This window comes from Xenopus tropicalis, chromosome 10, assembly GCF_000004195.4.
Source record: "Xenopus tropicalis strain Nigerian chromosome 10, UCB_Xtro_10.0, whole genome shotgun sequence".
Lineage (NCBI taxonomy): Eukaryota > Metazoa > Chordata > Amphibia > Anura > Pipidae > Xenopus > Xenopus tropicalis.
In genome coordinates this window covers 5,258,270-5,279,178 of record NC_030686.2, presented here as the reverse complement: position 1 = coordinate 5,279,178, position 20,909 = coordinate 5,258,270, and the positions used below count along the sequence as shown (strand labels likewise).

Below are 20,909 nucleotides of genomic sequence, written 5' to 3'. Positions count from 1 at the left end.
AATAAACCCAATAGGGCTGTTCTGCCCCAATAAGGGGTAATTATATCTTAGTTGGGATCAAGTACAGGTACTGTTTTATTATTACAGAGAAAAGGGAATCATTTAACCATGAAATAAACCCAATAGGGCTGTTCTGCCCCAATAAGGGGTAATTATATCTTAGTTGGGATCAAGTACAGGTACTGATTTATTATTACAGAGAAAAGGGAATCATTTAACCATGAAATAAACCCAATAGGGCTGTTCTGCCCCAATAAGGGGTAATTATATCTTAGTTGGGATCAAGTACAGGTACTGTTTTATTATTACAAAGAAAAGGGAATCATTTAACCATGGGGGTCCCAGAACCTCTTACTGCCCCATCCTAAATCTGCTTCTGGCATGAAACTATATTTCCCAGCCTGCGGATTTACAGATATAAAGAGGGGTGTCTATCCAAACCCACCAAAAGAAAAAGCATAAGTTGTGGTCTGCTATGGGGCTGCAGATAGGAAACCCCAGAGAATGCTGGGAATCTAGCAAATATGAATACTAAAAAGTGGGGCATACATGGCCACACCCCTTATCTACCCAGGCCACACCCATACTACACTTTCTTCACCTCCTTGCCTAATATTGGCATGGCACGGCCAAAATGGAGGCCTTTGGGGCCCATGCTTCTCCATTAGTGATGAGTGAATCTGTCCCATTTTGCTTTTGCACGCAACTTTTTCACCAAGTGCGGATTTTATTGCCAGTTGGGAAAGTGCAGATTGAGGGAAGTTCAAGATTTGCCAACATTTCTTTGCTTTTAGTGTTTCTTAGCAACCAAACTGCATTCTCTTTCCCTTATTTTTATTTTTTTTTCTTCTCCAAATCTGTTTTGTACTTCCAGTTCTGTTCCCCACACTGAGACACTGGCATTATTATTGTTATTACCCTCTGTGCGACTACGGAGCCTCCATATTGGCCAGTCAGGCATTACATCTTGTTTGGGCGGTCAGTGTTGGACTGGGGTCATAGCGGCCCCCTGGGAACCCTGGGAACATTGCTGACTAATAGGGTTGCCTTTGCTGGTGACTAAACCCACACAAAGGGGGTGGGGCATGTTGAGGTCAGGGGTGGGCGGGATGTTGGGTGGGTTTATGTGTGACCTACACAGTCCAATCCTGTCATTAAAAGTATCTTTTATATGGAAACCAGTTATCCAGAAAGCTCTAAAATACAGCAATTCTAATTAAAACCAAAAACCCAATTCTTTATTTTTGACTGATATATTTCTGTAATAATAAGAAATGAACTGGATTTAATGATAACTAAGCCATGTCGATAGAAACATAACGCAAAGTGAGTATTTAAATGTTTCTCGTTTATTGGACAGATTATTGTTGGGGTTTCACAAGACTGAAAACAGACAGTTGAGACCCAAACAGGCCTAACAGCCTAACTGTCGGGTCAGAACCGAACCTACTAAGCACTGGCTCCTCCTTCCTTTCTCTTCTTTCTACTCTTATAGTTCTACTCTCTCTCTCTCAATGGCAAATTCTAAGCAACCTTTCAATTGGTCTTCATTACTTATTTGTTATAGTCTATAAATTATTTGCCTTCTTCTTCCAACTCTTTGCAGCTTTCAAATGGGGGTCACTGACCCCGGCAGCCAAAACCTATTGCTCTGTGAGGCTCCAGTTTCATTGTTATTGTTACTTTTTGTAACTTTCTTTTCTGTTCAACCCCTCCCCTATTCATATACCAGTCTCTCATCTAAACCATTCCTTGGTTACTAAGGTAACTTGGACCCTAGCAACCAAGTAACTGCTAAAACTCCAAACTGTTGAGCTCCTGAACTGAAAATGAAATGACTAAGAAATTACAAATAATAAAAAATGAAGACCAAATGCAAACTGTCTGGATCATTTCCGTTACTAGCCCAGGCTGCGGCCAGTCAGCCCTATAGATGGGAAATAGGCCTCCAGGAATCGGAGGCCATACTACAAAAAATATGCCTGCCAGATCTCAGCGGACCAATCAGAAGCTGCCGCGATACCGCTCGATACCCCCCACAAATAAGCCGATCTCAGGAGTCCAGATCTGCGTTTGTTCCAATCCTTGTTGATCTCCCGAGTTGCGCTGCTGAAATGGAAAATACAGAAAATGAGTATTTTGCCGGCTTGGGGGAGGCAGCTGCTTTGGGCCCCCCTAATGTTGTACAAAGCTGTTCTTTGTTTGAGAAGGGCGGACAGAACCGGGTTATTTTTAGTCTCCTCGCCCTGATACCAGCTTTGCTTTTGTTAAGGCTGCCAGGTTTTTGGATTCTGACTGGGCTTCTATAAATGTGTGAGCACAGATTGAGCGAGTGGCGCAGATTAACTGAAATGTCTCCTACACGCGGGGAAGAGCCAATGGCCCCCCCAAAATCCCACTCCCCACAGCGCAGCTTCCCAGGCTCCCTTGGTTTGAGCCCCTATTCTGAGCTCCCACTTCCCATGGCCACTACTGGCCCATAGCAGATACTGGCCCATAGCAGATACTGGCCCATAGCAGATACTGGTCCATAGCAACTACTGGCCCATAGCAACTACTGGCCCATAGCAACTACTGGCCCATAGCAACTACTGGCCCATAGCAACTACTGGCCCATAGCAACTACTAGCCCATAGCAGCTACTGGCCCATAGCAGCTACTGGCCCATAGCAGCTACTGGCCCATAGCAGCTACTGGCCCATAGCAGCTACTGGCCCATAGCAGCTACTGGCCCATAGCAGCTACTGGCCCATAGCAGCTACTGGCAGCTACTATCTCATAGCAGCTACTAGCCCATAGCAGTAGTTAGGAGTCATGTGATGTATCTGTAATTTAGCCATAATTCCAGGAATATCTGGGGCATTCGCCCCAAGTACCACCCTTAATTGTACCCAGAAGCTCCACAGATCTCCCTTTGGCAGGACCCCCTGAGCCACTACTCTGAGCCTCCCTAGAAGAGCTGGCTACACAGTATGGGGACCATTGAGCTATGGTAGTTTTCGGGGGGCGGGGGAGACTTTGGGTGAGTGCTTATTTGTGCCCTGCGTACCCCTGGAACTATAGCGGGGTGACTGTTACCCCAATGTTTCTATATATCTGTAACCTTGTTATGGGCTAAGGGGGCCCAGCCTGAAGGCCAGTTAGGGGGGGATTTGGGGTGAGTGCTTATTTGTGCCCTGGGTACCCCTGGAACTATAGCGGGGTGACTGTTACCCCAATGTTTCTATATATCTGTAACCTAGTTTTGGGCTAAGGGGGCCCAGCCTGAAGGCCAGTTAGGGGGGGATTTGGGGTGAGTGCTTATTTGTGCCCTGGGTACCCCTGGAACTATAGCAGGGTGACTGTTACCCCAATGTTTCTATATATCTGTAACCTAGTTTTGGGCTAAGGGGGCCCAGCCTGAAGGCCAGTTAGGGGGGGATTTGGGGTGAGTGCTTATTTGTGCCCTGGGTACCCATGGAACTATAGCGGGGTGACTGTTACCCCAATGTTTCTATATATCTGTAACCTTGTTATGGGCTAAGGGGGCCCAGCCTGAAGGCCAGTTAGGGGGGGATTTGGGGTGAGTGCTTATTTGTGCCCTGGGTACCCCTGGAACTATAGCAGGGTGACTGTTACCATAATGTTTCTATATATCTGTAACCTTGTTATGGGCTAAGGGGGCCCAGCCTGAAGGCCAGTTAGGGGGGGATTTGGGGTGAGTGCTTATTTGTGCCCTGGGTACCCCTGGAACTATAGCGGGGTGACTGTTACCCCAATGTTTCTATATATCTGTAACCTTGTTATGGGCTAAGGGGGCCCAGCCTGAAGGCCAGTTAGGGGGGGATTTGGGGTGAGTGCTTATTTGTGCCCTGGGTACCCCTGGAACTATAGCGGGGTGACTGTTACCCCAATGTTTCTATATATCTGTAACCTTGTTATGGGCTAAGGGGGCCCAGCCTGAAGGCCAGTTAGGGGGGGATTTGGGGTGAGTGCTTATTTGTGCGCTGGGTACCCCTGGAACTATAGCAGGGTGACTGTTACCCCAATGTTTCTATATATCTGTAACCTTGTTATGAGCTAAGGGGGCCCAGCCCAGTGAGTAGGGGTGCAGGCTGTACCGGTACAAGTAGTTGCTGTACTACAAGTCTCCAGCAGTGGCTGTATGGGAGAGTGCTGGCAGTTGGAGCGCTGGCAGTCGGAGCGCAGCGGATAAGTTACAGGTTAAGCTCCGCACTTTATAGGATTGCGAGAATTAAATTGTCACCAGAGTCCGTCAGTATTGATAATAGCACAAAGCGCAGAGTTTGGGGGGCGCCTGTAGCCTCCCGAGACCCCTGAGACAGCACAAAGCCGCAGATTGTTGGAGGGGAGTCATCTCGCCGCCCCGGGCTGACCTGATTTCCTCGCTGCTAACGCTGCGCATTCTCTCTCTCCTCCTCCTGCGCATCTGATCCTTTATCCCTCCTGTTCCCTATTCCCTCCTGATTATGCTTCACGGGGTAAAGAAATCTCATTACAGAAATAGGTTGAGCGGCGTCTGATGTTCCCGGTGCGCTGGGGAAGTCTGAGCACTTGGGGTTCGGCTGCTGTAAAAGAATTAAAGGGGAAGGGAACCCAGGGCTCTGGGTTATTGCTGTGTGAGGGTTAGCTTGCCCTTTATCTGACTGCAGGTTTTGTGATGGGAGGCAATCAGCCAAGTTGTGTTAGAGAGGCTCAATGTGGGGAGATAGGGCCCCCCAGCCTGCAGCTTGTATGTTTAACCATTCGCTTCCTGGGAAGGCCTTTCACACATGGGGCATAGATACATCCCCACCAATAACTTCGTCAAGAGGGTTTCATTTTAATATGGCTGTATATATATAAATACAAATATACAGAGAAGGAATGTTCTGGGCACACAATAAGCTGTACCCCCATACTGTACTGTCTAAGGGAAACACTATGGCACCCCCTACCCATATGTATAAATACAAATATACAGAGAAGGAATGTTCTGGGCACACAATAAGCTGTACCCCCATACTGTACTGTCTAAGGGAAACACTATGGCACCCCCTACCCATATGTATAAATACAAATATACAGAGAGGGAATGTTCTGGGCACACAATAAGCTGTACCCCCATACTGTACTGTCTAAGGGAAACACTATGGCACCCCCTACCCATATGTATAAATACAAATATACAGAGAGGGAATGTTCTGGGCACACAATAAGCTGTACCCCCATACTGTACTGTCTAAGGGAAACACTATGGCACCTCCTACCCATATGTATAAATACAAATATACAGAGAAGGAATGTTCTGGGCACACAATAAGCTGTACCCCCATACTGTACTGTCTAAGGGAAACACTATGGCACCCCCTACCCATATGTATAAATACAAATATACAGAGAAGGAATGTTCTGGGCACACAATAAGCTGTACCCCCATACTGTACTGTCTAAGGGAAACACTATGGCACCCCCTACCCATATGTATAAATACAAATATACAGAGAAGGAATGTTCTGGGCACACAATAAGCTGTACCCCCATACTGTACTGTCTAAGGGAAACACTATGGCACCCCCTACCCATATGTATAAATACAAATATACAGAGAGGGAATGTTCTGGGCACACAATAAGCTGTACCCCCATACTGTACTGTCTAAGGGAAACACTATGGCACCCCCTACCCATATGTATAAATACAAATATACAGAGAGGGAATGTTCTGGGCACACAATAAGCTGTACCCCCATACTGTACTGTCTAAGGGAAACACTATGGCACCTCCTACCCATATGTATAAATACAAATATACAGAGAAGGAATGTTCTGGGCACACAATAAGCTGTACCCCCATACTGTACTGTCTACGGGAAACACTATGGCACCTCCTACCCATATGTATAAATACAAATATACAGAGAAGGAATGTTCTGGGCACACAATAAGCTGTACCCCCATACTGTACTGTCTACGGGAAACACTATGGCACCCCCTACCCATATGTATAAATACAAATATACAGAGAAGGAATGTTCTGGGCACACAATAAGCTGTACCCCCATACTGTACTGTCTAAGGGAAACACTATGGCACCCCCTACCCATATGTATAAATACAAATATACAGAGAGGGAATGTTCTGGGCACACAATAAGCTGTACCCCCATACTGTACTGTCTAAGGGAAACACTATGGCACCTCCTACCCATATGTATAAATACAAATATACAGAGAAGGAATGTTCTGGGCACACAATAAGCTGTACCCCCATACTGTACTGTCTACGGGAAACACTATGGCACCTCCTACCCACATGTACAGGCACCATTTTGGGTTTGGGCTCCTTTAACATTTGCTGATATTTACAGTCACTCAATTGGTTGTTTCCTTGTAAAATAACTCACCTCTTAAGCACAGGATCATTATATAAAAGTCGATTTACAGAGCGGGACATTGAGCTGTTAGTGTTTTGTTTCCTAAATCACAGTTACGACCTTGGCTCCTGTTCAGCTTCATTATGTGCCGTTCTGACTATGATTGAGCGAATCTCTGATCTTTTTGTTTAATGTACTGGTCTTGTCTGGCCCCCCCCCCCCCCACTGTCACAGTGTAACCCCCATATCATATATGCACATAATGTAACTGTATAATATATAGGCACAGATATACCCCCCATCTTTCCCCCAGCCCCCCCCCCCACTGTCACAGTGTAACCCCCATATCATATATGCACATAATGTAACTGTATAATATATAGGCACAGATATACCCCCCATCTTTCCCCCAGCCCCCCCCCCACTGTCACAGTGTAACCCCCATATCATATATGCACATAATGTAACTGTATAATATATAGGCACAGATATACCCCCCATCTTTCCCCCAGCCCCCCCCCCCCACTGTCACAGTGTAACCCCCATATCATATATGCACATAATGTAACTGTATAATATATAGGCACAGATATACCCCCCATCTTTCCCCCAGCCCCCCCCCCCACTGTCACAGTGTAACCCCCATATCATATATGCACATAATGTAACTGTATAATATATAGGCACAGATATACCCCCCATCTTTCCCCCAGCCCCCCCCCCACTGTCACAGTGTAACCCCCATATCATATATGCACATAATGTAACTGTATAATATATAGGCACAGATATACCCCCCATCTTTCCCCCAGCCCCCCCCCCACTGTCACAGTGTAACCCCCATATCATATATGCACATAATGTAACTGTATAATATATAGGCACAGATATACCCCCCATCTTTCCCCCAGCCCCCCCCCCCCACTGTCACAGTGTAACCCCCATATCATATATGCACATAATGTAACTGTATAATATATAGGCACAGATATACCCCCATCTTTCCCCCAGCCCCCCCCCACTGTCACAGTGTAACCCCCATATCATATATGCACATAATGTAACTGTATAATATATAGGCACAGATATACCCCCCATCTTTCCCCCAGCCCCCCCCCCCCCCCACTGTCACAGTGTAACCCCCATATCATATATGCACATAATGTAATTGTATAATATACTATATCCAGGCTGCGGGGCTATTAAGATTTGCTGTAAATGAATTGAAGCCCCGTTGCCCCCTGGTGGGGGGGGAAGAGGACACAGACAGGGGCTGAGATATAATTTGGGGGGAGTTTGAGTTTCTCTGGTGTCGTGAATTAAAAGGAACATCTGTATTACATTTGCATGGGAGGCAAAACCGCACAGGGGCTGGCGCGGCACCAAGTCTCCATGTTTAGCCGGAGCTCTCTGGGCACATTCGCCGCTCGGCTATTTCTGTGCATCGTCTGTTTCCGGGGGGAAAAGAGAACAAGGAAAATCTCATCTTTTGCATTTGGGCTCTGAGCAACAATCCAAAGCCTTTCATTCCTCTGTTTCACTATTGCATTGTAATCCTTAGTAGAGAGGTCTGGGGGCCCATTATAATCCTTAGTAGAGAGGTGTGGGGGCCCATTACAATCCTTAGTAGAGAGGTCTGGGGGCCCATTATAATCCTTAGTAGAGAGGTCTGGGGGCCCATTATAATCCTTAGTAGAGAGGTCTGGGGGCCCATTATAATCCTTAGTAGAGAGGTCAGGGGGCCCATTATAATCCTTAGCAGAGAGGTCAGGGGGCCCATTATAATCCTTAGTGGGTCAGGTGAGGTGAGAGGAGGAGGAACAGCCTAAAGTAATGGCAAATATAAAATAATTTTCAACTTGGAAGCTGATAGCAAAGGAGAGGGGTATGGGGGGGGAATGAAGGGGAGCTTAGTGGGTGGTACCCACTTAATTAGCACATGTGTATGGACCAATCCGGTAGTAGAGGGTGTGGTCAAGTGTGCATGCTCTGGTCTTTATCCGATATTGTGGGGCGCCTTGAGCTCTGTGTCCAATCAACAGTCAGTCTGTAGGAATCCAGTCTTTGTACCAACTGGCCATTGGGATGGCGCATATGTTGGATAACTTTATTGACAACGTCTATAAGAGCAGAGACACCAACCCGAGTTATTTTCCCTCACTGTATGGTTTTTTCTCATTTAATCAACCCAGCCCTAATTCTTTGTGTTTTATTTAGTTACAGGGTGCAAGGGATTTTTTGGGGATGCAGCACCTGAATATGAACCCCCCGCCCCCCCAAAGGAGATGCTCAATGACCAGCGAGGGCAAGAAGGAATTCTGGGAAGTCTCTGGGCCGGGGGCCCATCTGTGGGTCCGAGTCCTGGGCCCAGAGGATGGTAAGTACAACTTCATTCTGTATAAGTGGGGGTATAATCTGTATAGTATGTAGCAATACCATAATGCCTCCTGATTGGCTCCCCCACTCACAGGGCTATATGGGATATGTTGGGTTAGGGTATAGTATGTAGGAATACCCTAATGCCTCCTGATTGGCTCCCCCACTCACAGGGCTATATGGGATACGTTGGGTTAGGGTATAGTATGTAGGAATACCCTAATGCCTCCTGATTGGCTCCCCCACTCACAGGGCTATATGGGATACGTTGGGTTAGGGTATGGTATGTAGGAATACCCTAATGCCTCCTGATTGGCTCCCCCACTCACAGGGCTATATGGGATATGTTGGGTTAGGGTATAGTATGTAGGAATACCCTAATGCCTCCTGATTGGCTCCCCCACTCACAGGGCTATATGGGATACGTTGGGTTAGGGTATAGTATGTAGGAATACCCTAATGCCTCCTGATTGGCTCCCCCACTCACAGGGCTATATGGGATACGTTGGGTTAGGGTATAGTATGTAGGAATACCCTAATGCCTCCTGATTGGCTCCCCCACTCACAGGGCTATATGGGATATGTTGGGTTAGGGTATAGTATGTAGGAATACCCTAATGCCTCCTGATTGGCTCCCCCACTCACAGGGCTATATGGGATACGTTGGGTTAGGGTATAGTATGTAGGAATACCCTAATGCCTCCTGATTGGCTCCCCCACTCACAGGGCTATATGGGATACGTTGGGTTAGGGTATGGTATGTAGGAATACCCTAATGCCTCCTGATTGGCTCCCCCACTCACAGGGCTATATGGGATATGTTGGGTTAGGGTATAGTATGTAGGAATACCCTAATGCCTCCTGATTGGCTCCCCCACTCACAGGGCTATATGGGATACGTTGGGTTAGGGTTTAGTATGTACGAATACCTTAATGCCTCCTGATTGGCTCCCCCACTCACAGGGCTATATGGGATACGTTGGGTTATGGTATCGCAGGCGAGACTATTTAAAGGGGAAATTCACCTCTAGCCTTTAATATTATACCCACTGTGAAATTCTATAACAATTTGCAGTTGCTAGGGTCCCTGTTATGGTAGCAACCAGGCAACCGAATAGGGAGGTTATTCAAAGTCTACACAAGCAAATTGTAATTGAATAGAACTTTGTTGAACATTAGAAGCAAAGGGACAATGTAGGGGCGCAGGGGTTAGTGGGGGAGGGGGGCGGCATTGGGTGGTAGCTCATCTGTACTATGTTGGGTTGGGGCAGTTTATTAAAACTCACCCATACCCTGGCATAAGTGCCCAGATGGTTAACCTCTGTGTTTATCTATAAGAAAGAGATAAGACTGCTGAAAGGACCCAGTTTGTTGATGTTTAAAGGGGAAGTTCACCTTTAAACTAACATTTAATATGCTGGGCAGCAAACTGGAAAATGAGGTTCAATGTTGACAAGTGCAAAGTTATGCACTTTGGTAGGAATAATATAAACGCAAACTATCTACTGAATGGTAGTGTGTTGGGGGCATCCTTAATGGAGAAGGATCTAGGGGTTTTTGTAGATCACAAGTTGTCTAATTCCAGGCAGTGTCATTCTGTGGCTACTAAAGCAAATAAAGTGCTGTCTTGTATAAAAAAGGGCATTGACTCAAGGGATGAGAACATATTTTTGCCGCTTTATAGGTCCCTGGTAAGGCCTCACCTTGAGTATGCAGTGCAGTTTTGGGCTCCAGTCCTTAAGAAGGATATTAATGAGCTGGAGAGAGTGCAGAGACTGCAACTAAACTGGTTAAGGGGATGGAAGGGTTAAACTATGAGGTGAGACTGTCGAGGTTGGGGTTGTTTTCTCTGGAAAAGAGGCGCTTGCGAGGGGACATGATTACTCTGTACAAGTACATTAGAGGGGATTATAGGCAGTTGGGGGATGTTCTTTTTTCCCATAAAAACAATCAGCGCACCAGGGGTCACCCCTTTAGATTAGAGGAACAGAGCTTCCATTTGAAGCAGCGTAGGGGGTTCCTCACGGTGAGGGCAGTGAGGTTGGGGAATGCCCTTCCTAGTGATGGGGTAATGGCAGACTCTGTTAATGCCTTTAAGAGGGGCCTGGATGAGTTTTTGAACAAGCAGAATATCCAAGGCTATTGTGATACTAATATCTACAGTTAGTATTACTGGTTGTATATATATAGTTTATGTATGTGAGTGTATAGATTGGTTAGTATAGGTTGTGTGCTGGGTTTACTCGGATGGGTTGAACTTGATGGACAATGGTCTTTTTTCAACCCTATGTAACTATGTAACTATGTAACTATGTAACTATGTAGACATTGATATTCTGAGGCAGTTTGCAATTGGTCTTCATTTTTTGTGGTTTTTCAGCTATTGAGCTTTTTGTTCAGCAGTTCTCCAGTTTGGAATTTCAGCAGCTATCTGGTTGCTGGGAGTCCCTGATGAAAGTTCCAATAGGGAACTGAAACGTCGGACAAAAATAAACCTCATTTTTTTCAACTTTTGATTTGATGTGCAATGTGAATTCTACTGCTTCAATATACATTTAGCAAAGGGACTAAGTTTTACCTGCAACCAGGGCCGCCATCAGAAATCACGGGGCCCCTCACAAGAAAATTTTCTGGGCCCCCCTCCCACCAGTACAAAAGGACTCACAGCCAGCAGGCCCCCCCCCTAATACATGGTAGCCAGCAGTGCCCCCCCCAGTACATTGGTAGCTAGCAGTGCCCCCCCCAGTACATTGGTAGTCAGCAGGGCCCCCCCCAGTACATTGGTAGTCAGCAGGGCCCCCCCCATACATTGGTAGCTAGCAGTGCCCCCCCCAGTACATTGGTAGTCAGCAGGGCCCCCCCCATACATTGGTAGCTAGCAGTGCCCCCTAGTACATTGGTAGCCAGCAGTGTCCCCCCTAGTACATTGGTAGCCAGCAGTGCCCCCCCTAGTACATTGGTAGCCAGCAGTGCCCCCCCTAGTACATTGGTAGCCAGCAGTGCCCCCCTAGTACATTGGTAGCCAGCAGTGCCCCCCTAGTACATTGGTAGCCAGCAGGGCCCCCCTAGTACATTGGTAGCCAGCAGTGCCCCCCTAGTACATTGGTAGCCAGCAGTGCCCCCCCTAGTACATTGGTAGCCAGCAGTGCCCCCCCTAGTACATTGGTAGCCAGCAGTGCCCCCCTAGTACATTGGTAGCCAGCAGTGCCCCCCTAGTTCATTGGTAGCCAGCAGTGCCCCCCCTAGTACATTGGTAGCCAGCAGTGCCCCCCCTAGTACATTGGTAGCCAGCAGTGCCCCCCCTAGTACATTGGTAGCCAGCAGTGCCCCCCCTAGTACATTGGTAGCCAGCAGTGCCCCCCCTAGTACATTGGTAGCCAGCAGGGCTCCCCCCTAGTACATTGGTAGCCAGCAGGCCCCCCCTAGTACATTGGTAGCCAGCAGGCCCCCCCCCCCTAGTACATTGGTAGCCAGCAGGCCCCCCCCTAGTACATTGGTAGCCAGCAGGCCCCCCCCTCAGTACATTGGTAGCCAGCAGGCCCCCCTCCCAGTACATTGGTAGCCAGCAGGCCCCCCCAGTACATTGGTAGCCAGCAGGCCCCCCCCCAGTACATTGGTAGCCAGCAGGCCCCCCCCAGTACATTGGTAGCCAGCAGGCCCCCCTCCCAGTACATTGGTAGCCAGCAGGCCCCCCCCCCCAGTACATTGGTAGCCAGCAGGCCCCCCTCCCAGTACATTGGTATCCAGCAGGCCCCCCCCCCAGTACATTGGTAGCCAGCAGGCCCCCCTCCCAGTACATTGGTAGCCAGCAGGGCCCCCCCCCCTAGTACATTGGTAGCCAGCAGGGCCCCCACCCCAGTACATTGGTAGCCAGCAGGGCCCCCACCCCAGTACATTGGTAGCCAGCAGGCCCCCCCAGTACATTGGTAGCCAGCAGGCCCCCCTCCCAGTACATTGGTAGCCAGCAGGGCCCCCCCCCTAGTACATTGGTAGCCAGCAGGGCCCCCACCCCAGTACATTGGTAGCCAGCAGGGGCCCCACCCCAGTACATTGGTAGCCAGCACAGCACGGAACAGCCCCCGGCCTCTTGCAGTCTTCAGCGGCAGCTTTCCCGCTCCTCCGGTGAGGTAGTTCCTCGACGACGCCTCGGCGCTTCTGAGTGCCGGCAGACGACAGGCCCTTTTATAAGGTTGCGCCCCGTGCGTACTGACGTGAATGTACGCATGGGGCGCAACCAATAGGATCACCCGCTGACCACCAATGACAGGGCCCGGAATTGATTTAAGGGGGCCCGAGCTAAGAAAACTGTAGCACAGCCGGGCCCCCTTTTAAGGTTAAAATTGTCCAGGCCCGGGACGAATGTACCCCCTGTGCCCCCCTGATGGCGGCCCTGCCTGCAACTTACTTGCTTTCAAGGTTAAAACCCCCATATGGTTGCCCTTTTATTGGCTCCACTGGGATCACCTGACTGTAGCTGGGAAGGGTGGGAGCTACAACATGGAGCTGGCCCCTGCTCCTGTATAAACTATAGCAAAAAGGGGAAAGTTGTGCTCAACCACTAAATGTATAATGAAGCAGTAGAATTCTTGAATCGCATAGGTCAGTGTAGGACTGGCCAGAAGGGATGACTTTGACGCAGTTGGCCAGCTTGAAGTATATTGCAATGTACGGACAAACAATCCCTGTTTTGTTTAAAAGGGAGGGCATTTCTTAGTAGCTTAATGCACAGAATGTCTTAATGTCCTATATATATTGATAATGGGTGAGTGCAGAGCATCTCTTGTTGTTGTCTATATATAATATATATATATTTAGCTTTTCATCTATAGCTTTGCTATTTAAAGGGCAAGTAAAGCCAAATGTGGCCTTAGGAACCAACAAGCCCATACAATTCAGACTATAGCAGTATAACAGTGTGTATCCAGGGGCGTAACTACAGAGGAAGCAGGGGGCTCAGTAGGACCCTTATTTTAGAGCAGTTTAATATGTCATGGTAAAAGAGGTCAACTTCGGGGGCCCCAAACTGAATTTGCTATGGGGCCCAGTAACAGCTAGTTACGCCACTGTGTGTATCCTGGGCCCCAGGCAGCAGGGGAAACAGAAAAGGCCTATATAGAAACATAAGCATAGAACTAGAAACTGAAGCCTTACGGTCTGATTGGTGGTTGCTGGGGTCAGTGACCCTGACGACCAGATTATTTCATTCCTTTTGGGAACTAAAGTGTTAAAGTGTTTTCAAGATGTGGGTTTCCCCTTTAAATGTATCTATGAGCACTCAGTATGGAGCGAGAGTCAGACAGTGAGTCACATACATTGGTGAAACAACATCTCGGTGAGTGTGCGAGAGCGACTGTGAGTCACTAGCGCGTGTACAAGTGACACATCCATGGACTGCACTCTTCTCCCTTAGCAAAAATCCTGTGTATATATATATATATATGTATAATATGTGTGTGTTTGTGTGTGGGATCAGGTCCAGACTGGGAGTCAAAATAGGCCCTGGCATTCCAGGTACACAGAGTCACTGTGCCGCTTAAACAGCAGACTTTTCTTGCATTGTTGCTGTTCTTAATCTATATGTATAAATACAACTATACAGAGAAGGAATGTTCTGGGCACACAATAAGCTGTACCCCCATACTGTACTGTCTAAGGGAAACACTATGGCATCTCCTACCCATATGTATAAATACAAATATACAGAGAAGGAATGTTCTGGGCACACAATAAGCTGTACCCCCATACTGTACTGTCTAAGGGAAACACTATGGCATCTCCTACCCATATGTATAAATACAACTATACAGAGAAGGAATGTTCTGGGCACACAATAAGCTGTACCCCCATACTGTACTGTCTAAGGGAAACACTATGGCATCTCCTACCCATATGTATAAATACAAATATACAGAGAAGGAATGTTCTGGGCACACAATAAGCTGTACCCCCATACTGTACTGTCTAAGGGAAACACTATGGCACCTCCTACCCATATGTATAAATACAAATATACAGAGAAGGAATGTTCTGGGCACACAATAAGCTGTACCCCCATACTGTACTGTCTAAGGGAAACACTATGGCACCCCCTACCCATATGTATAAATACAAATATACAGAGAAGGAATGTTCTGGGCACACAATAAGCTGTACCCCCATACTGTACTGTCTAAGGGAAACACTATGGCACCCCCTACCCATATGTATAAATACAACTATACAGAGAAGGAATGTTCTGGGCACACAATAAGCTGTACCCCCATACTGTACTGTCTAAGGGAAACACTATGGCATCTCCTACCCATATGTATAAATACAACTATACAGAGAAGGAATGTTCTGGGCACACAATAAGCTGTACCCCCATACTGTACTGTCTAAGGGAAACACTATGGCATCTCCTACCCATATGTATAAATACAAATATACAGAGAAGGAATGTTCTGGGCACACAATAAGCTGTACCCCCATACTGTACTGTCTAAGGGAAACACTATGGCATCTCCTACCCATATGTATAAATACAAATATACAGAGAAGGAATGTTCTGGGCACACAATAAGCTCCACCCCCATACTGTGAGCAAGCAGGTGGTGTGTGCTGCTGCAACTCCCAGGCCCTTTTTTGGGTCTGGGGGGGTATTTGGGAAAGGTTTTTGCTCAGTACTTTTCCCTTTCCCTGGAATTTAATAATGAGGGGAAAGATGAGTGACCCATCGGGTAGGAGAGTGGAGACCCGCTTGGGTTCTAGCAGGAGGGCTGCAGGAGCGGCGGCCATAACAGACAGCGCTGCTGCACAGAAAGCTATGCTGATTGGAAGAAAGAAGCGACCGGCACGTAAGACCTCACTTAGAAAAGTTCAAACTAGCTCACCTGGCTGTGTGGGGGAGTCTGCCCAGGGAATCCAGGCCGGCGTGCCTGCGGGAAGCTGCGGGACGGAGGCCTGGGAGGAACAGGAAGCAGGCGCCATGACCTCTGGGACCGGTGAGCAGGAGAGAGGCAGCATGGAGGTGCCGGGAGCAGCGGGGGAGAGCCCTGTCGCTATGGAAGTTGCTGAAAGTGCACTGAGTGAGGAGCCCAACATGGCCGCCGGCCCACAGGTACCTGCCACTAACTCACTGGGCTGTCAGGGCCGAGCATTGCAGCCGGGACTGTGTGCGGCTCAGCCTGAGGGGGAAGGGGGAGAGAGGCCGCAGCCTGAGGGAATCACTGACTTTATGCACAAAATGTCTGTGTTGGAGAGAAAGGAGGGAGATTTAAAGCTACGGATTGAGCTTTTGGCTGCTGATCTGGGACTGTGTAACGGGGGAAGGAGATCTGAGATAATAAGGGAATTGGCTTTTATTAATAAAGAACTAGAGGAGACCGAGCAGGAGATGGGCAGCACCATGGGGGCAATCGGGCCCGGGCAAGAACTGTGTGAGAATAGAGAGAGCTTCCAGCAAATGGAGCAGCCACATAAGCCCAAACCAGCAATGACTTTTCCTTTTTCCCAGGATGCTCAGCAGGCTGTAGTTTCACAGACTGTCACAGAGACTGCCCCATGTGACCTGCACCAACATACAGAGACTCTCTCTCTGAGTGGGAATGGGGTGAATGGCAGTGAGTTTGGGGTGAGTGGCAGTGGGAATGGGGTGAATGGCAGTGGGAATGGGGTGAATGGCAGTGAGTTTGGGGTGAATGGTAGTGGGAATGGGGTGATTGGCAGTGAGTTTGGGGTGAATGGCAGTGGGTTTGGGGTGAATGGCAGTGGGTTTGGGGTGAATGGCAGTGAGTTTGGGGTGAATGGCAGTGGGAATGGGGTGAGTGGCAGTGGGAATGGGGTGGATGGCAGTGGGAATGGGGTGAGTGGCAGTGGGAATGGGGTAAATGAGACTGTTGGTTCAAGAGGGGGAAGTAAAGGAGATGGATTTCCCGGGAGGGGGGAGAGGGGGGTACATGGGGGGGCTGGTGGAACAGGGGGCAATGTATCTTACAGTGATGCTGTTACTAATAGTGATACCAGGGGGGCAGAGAGGGCTTTGTTGCCCCAGACTGAGGTGGCAGAGCCGGGCAAGAGGAGGAACGTAGTGAAGATTAAGTGGGTGCAGGGGAGAGAGGGGTTCCCGGGCAGGAGATACGTAGCCAGGAGGCTGATCAAGGAGACCCTGGGTTTCACCCCAGATGATGTTTATGCCCTAGTCACTGTCACTGATACGGAGTTTGACTTGAGCTTTAAGTTGCCCCAGGGGCTGGATGAATTTTGGAAGGGGTATGAGAGAGAGAGGGGCTCGGCCGTGTGGAACGGATTTGAGGTTATTCCGGTTTCAAAGCCGGAGGTTAAAAATGTGACAATTATTTTTAAAAGCGAGTCCATAAATGAGGAGGATGTGATGTTTTGGCTAAAGCGGCAGTGCCAGGTACTCTCCCCTTTACAGAGAATCTATGATGAAGAGGGTTTTTGGATAGGGGGGTGGAAGGTCCAGGTGAGACTGCACTCTCATCTCCATGTGCAGAGACATCTCCCCAACTCTCTGTTTCTAGGGAAGGACAGGGGGGTGTGTTTCTATGTGGGCCAGCCCCGGGTCTGCTTTAAATGCGGCTCCAATAGGCATCTGGCCGGCAAATGTACCGTACAGAAATGTGCCTTTTGTGGGGAGGTGGGACACCCAAGCAAGGACTGTGTCACCATTAGGTGCAATCTCTGCCTGAAACTGGGCCACGCACACCGGGATTGCCCCGACGCCTGGCATAACGTCCAGAAACAGTGCCCAAACCTGCTGGCGGAACTGAGGGAGGGTATGGGGGGTGAGGAGGGACCGGAGACTCAGGGAGCAGCGCAAAGGGGGACTGAGGGAGGAACAGATTTGGGGAACGGAGGAAGTACTTCTGGGGAAGGGGTGGAGCTCACTGAGAGGGAGGAGCAAGGGGCGGAGAAACAGGATTGGCGGGTGGTTGGTGGAAACTCAAAGAAAGTAAATAAGAGAAAGGCTGTGCCCAAAGAGATGGCGGTAGAAACAGAAAACAGATTTGATTTGTTAGGGAAATCCTGGGCTGCAGTTATGGAGGAGGAAGAGGAGGTTTCGGTGAGACTGGGAAAGGAAAGGGAGGAGGAAGAGGAGGTTTCGGTGAGACTGGGAAAGGAAAGGGAGGAGGAAGAGGAGGTTTCGGTGAGACTGGGAAAGGAAAGGGAGGAGGAAGAGGAGGTTTCGGTGAGACTGGGAAAGGAAAGGGAGGAGGAAAGGAAGGAAAAAAGGAAAAGTGTTTTCAGTGAAGAGGTTTCAAGAGGGAGGAAAAATAAAAAGAAAGGCCAAAACCAAGAGGATGAGTGGGGGTCTCTGGGGGAGGATGAAATTGTGGAGGGACCAGAGGAAGTAGCAGGAGCCCCAAGTTTCCAGGTCAAAAGAACCGGTGAGGAGCAAGTAATGGCAAATGTAAAAATCAAAAGACTTGAGATGGATTTTAAGAGAACAAGTGAAATGAGTAACTAAATGTAAATGGAACTCTGTGCTAAATGTAACCGTTTCTTTCTGATTTTAAAGCTTTTTGTGTTTGTTTAATGTTATTGTAATGTGAAGTTATTTTGCCTTTTGTAATGTTTTTATTCAATAAAATCCCTACCCATATGTATAAATACAACTATACAGAGAAGGAATGTTCTGGGCACACAATAAGCTGTACCCCCATACTGTACTGTCTAAGGGAAACACTATGGCATCTCCTACCCATATGTATAAATACAACTATACAGAGAAGGAATGTTCTGGGCACACAATAAGCTGTACCCCCATACTGTACTGTCTAAGGGAAACACTATGGCACCCCCTACCCATATGTATAAATACAAATATACAGAGAAGGAATGTTCTGGGCACACAATAAGCTGTACCCCCATACTGTACTGTCTAAGGGAAACACTATGGCATCTCCTACCCATATGTATAAATGCAAATATACAGAGAAGGAATGTTCTGGGCACACAATAAGCTGTACCCCCATACTGTACTGTCTAAGGGAAACACTATGGCACCCCCTACCCATATGTATAAATACAACTATACAGAGAAGGAATGTTCTGGGCACACAATAAGCTGTACCCCCATACTGTACTGTCTAAGGGAAACACTATGGCACCCCCTACCCATATGTATAAATACAAATATACAGAGAAGGAATGTTCTGGGCACACAATAAGCTGTACCCCCATACTGTACTGTCTAAGGGAAACACTATGGCACCTCCCTCCCATATGTATAAATGCAAATATACAGAGAAGGAATGTTCTGGGCACACAATAAGCTGTACCCCCATACTGTACTGTCTAAGGGAAACACTATGGCACCCCCTACCCATATGTATAAATACAACTATACAGAGAAGGAATGTTCTGGGCACACAATAAGCTGTACCCCCATACTGTACTGTCTAAGGGAAACACTATGGCACCCCCTACCCATATGTATAAATACAAATATACAGAGAAGGAATGTTCTGGGCACACAATAAGCTGTACCCCCATACTGTACTGTCTAAGGGAAACACTATGGCACCCCTACCCATATGTATAAATACAAATATACAGAGAAGGAATGTTCTGGGCACACAATAAGCTGTACCCCCATACTGTACTGTCTAAGGGAAACACTATGGCACCCCCTACCCATATGTATAAATACAACTATACAGAGAAGGAATGTTCTGGGCACACAATAAGCTGTACCCCCATACTGTACTGTCTAAGGGAAACACTATGGCACCCCCTACCCATATGTATAAATACAAATATACAGAGAAGGAATGTTCTGGGCACACAATAAGCTGTACCCCCATACTGTACTGTCTAAGGGAAACACTATGGCACCCCCTACCCATATGTATAAATACAACTATACAGAGAAGGAATGTTCTGGGCACACAATAAGCTGTACCCCCATACTGTACTGTCTAAGGGAAACACTATGGCACCCCCTACCCATATGTATAAATACAAATATACAGAGAAGGAATGTTCTGGGCACACAATAAGCTGTACCCCCATACTGTACTGTCTAAGGGAAACACTATGGCACCTCCCTCCCATATGTATAAATACAAATATACAGAGAAGGAATGTTCTGGGCACACAATAAGCTGTACCCCCATACTGTACTGTCTAAGGGAAACACTATGGCACCCCCTACCCATATGTATAAATACAAATATACAGAGAAGGAATGTTCTGGGCACACAATAAGCTGTACCCCCATACTGTACTGTCTAAGGGAAACACTATGGCACCCCCTACCCATATGTATAAATACAAATATACAGAGAAGGAATGTTCTGGGCACATTTCTGCCCCCTGCAGTGACAGTGACATAGAGCCATTAGATTCTGTGCATCAGTGCATATTTAGCAGAAAGAGTTCCTTGTGCTGATGAAGCCGGCGGGAGGGAGGGAGGCCCCAGCGTAGCCGAGTGCTTATTTGCCGGCAGAACACCTTGCCCTACATTATCACGCAGATAATACACGGCCGTATTTATGAGCGCAGGAGACGGGTCAAGGATTTGCCGGTAATATCAATTTAATGGCGCTCTGAGGATGAGAAATGTCATGGATTAAAACAAGGAAATACATTAAAGAGGTGTTAATAAGTACTTGCGCCTTAATCGTGCCCCGCGCTTCTATCAGGAGTGTGTAATTGGGGCTCTTAACTCCTCACCTCCATTAGGGAATAAAAGAGGGAGGGACGGAGCGACGGCAGAGTCGGAGGCAATAAATGGCGGCTCAGGGCCCCAGACAGTACTGTCCCTGCCGCCCCGACAAGCGAAATCCGCCACTTGTGCTCACTTCTTGCACGACTGCCCGAACCAGGTGTCAGACGGGAGATGCACTTCTGCAGTGTTAGAGTTTAAAGGGGAAGTCATCCCATACAGCATACAGTAAAGCTACTCCTGTGCCTGTAAAGGGGGGTTCACCTTTAGATTAACTTTTAGTATGATTATAGAGGGTGATATTCTGAGACAACTTGCAATTGGTCCTGATTTTTTTATTATCTGCGGTTTTTGAATTATTTCGCTTTTTGTTCAGCATCTCTCCAGTTTGGAATTCCAGCAGCTGTGTGGTTGCTAGGGTGCAAATTAACCTAGCAACCAGACAGCAGTTTGAAAGATATGGGGATATGTATAAACAGAAAGATAAGTCATAAAAAGGAACAATAAC

General features: G+C 47.7%; 1 protein-coding gene across 1 annotated transcript in view; it reads left to right on the top strand.

Moving 5' to 3' along the window:
- The window catches only part of c20orf85 (chromosome 20 open reading frame 85), a 204,826-nt gene that overhangs the window by 6,331 nt on the left and 177,586 nt on the right, over positions 1-20,909 (top strand). The window contains exon 2 of the mRNA XM_031894221.1: positions 8,572-8,731. The gene's annotated coding sequence lies outside the window, so the exon portion shown is untranslated. The remainder of the gene's footprint in view (positions 1-8,571; positions 8,732-20,909) is intronic.